General features: G+C 38.6%; 1 long non-coding RNA gene across 1 annotated transcript in view; it reads left to right on the forward strand.

Annotated features, from left to right (window-relative positions):
• The first annotated feature begins 1,055 nt into the window (after nt 1-1,055).
• Nucleotides 1,056-1,265, forward strand: part of LOC115030353 — a 4,980-nt gene continuing 4,770 nt past the window's right edge. The window contains exon 1 of the long non-coding RNA XR_003835931.1: nt 1,056-1,258. This is a non-coding gene — a long non-coding RNA (uncharacterized LOC115030353). The remainder of the gene's footprint in view (nt 1,259-1,265) is intronic.

Raw genomic sequence — 1,265 nt, forward strand, 5'->3', positions numbered from 1 at the left:
GACTTCAACATAAAACCAAATTCACTGAATCTAATTGAAGAGAAATTGAGAAAGAGCTTCAAACTCACAGGAATAGGGGCAAATTTTCTAAATATGCTCCGATGGCTCATGTTCTAACATCAAAAATTGATACATGGGACCTCATGAAACTGAAAAACTTATGTAAGACAAAGGGCATAGCCAGTAGGACAAATTGGTAACCTACATATTGGGAAAAAAATTTCACTAACCTTACATNCCAAAATATCTAAAGAACTCAAGTAGCTAAAAACCAAAAAGAAAAGAACCCAGTCTGAAAATGTCATAAAGAACTATAGAAAAAATTCACAGCACAGAACCTTGAATGGCTGAGAAGCATTTAAAGTAATGTGGAAAGTCCTTAGTCTTCAGGGAAATGAAAACCAAAGCAACTGAGATTGGTATAAGGCCGTATAATTTCCAATAAAGAACGGCCAAGATCAAAAACTGGTAAAAGCACCTGTTGGTGAGAATGTGAGAAAAGAGAAACAAAACTTCATTTCTGGTGGGAGTGCAAAGTGCTATGACAACTATGGAAATCAATTTGGAGGGTCCTCAGAAAATTGGAAATAGATCTGCCTGAAGGCCAAAGACTTACCTTCTTGGCCTATGGCTTCCTAATTTCATGTTTCACCCAATGGCTTATTATTTAGATCTTCCTATTGGGCTTTGACTTTGATCTTGGTAAGCATTTGGTCTCTTTGATTCTCAAACAGTTCTCTGTCCTCACACTTTTTTGAGGTATCGCCAACCCCAGGGACATATTTTTTCCTTCAAATTTCTTCAAATTAGGGGAATTCTAATATTTGGGGCAACTGAGTGACAAAAGCAATGTATGTTGAGCACTTTAGTGTCCAGTGTGTATGAAACTATGTGTGTTTAGATATGGTAAACCTCTAGAACATACTTTATGAAAGAAGCAGTATGCTCTTAGGTTCCCTGTTTGACCTCACTTAACTTTGCCAGCTTTGTGGGCTGCTGTACTGCTGCTCTGAAAATAAGCGGAAAATCCTGGAATAGATGGCTCATGTCTCATTGCCTTTGCCAAGCTTAGGACACTAGTGGGGGTAGGTTTGATGGAACATTAACAAAACCAGTGCTTCTTGTGAACCATCTGAATGAAGTACCATGTTCCAGGACAGTTCTGTATGAACTTNTCATATCCAGGAAATGGAGCAAGAGAAAAGCCAAGCAAAAGACATCCTTTTACAGCACCCTCGACACCTTTTCACAGGACAGGGTAAGTT

The sequence above is a fragment of the Mus caroli genome, unplaced genomic scaffold (genome assembly GCF_900094665.2).
Source record: "Mus caroli unplaced genomic scaffold, CAROLI_EIJ_v1.1 scaffold_23666_1, whole genome shotgun sequence".
NCBI lineage: Eukaryota > Metazoa > Chordata > Mammalia > Rodentia > Muridae > Mus > Mus caroli.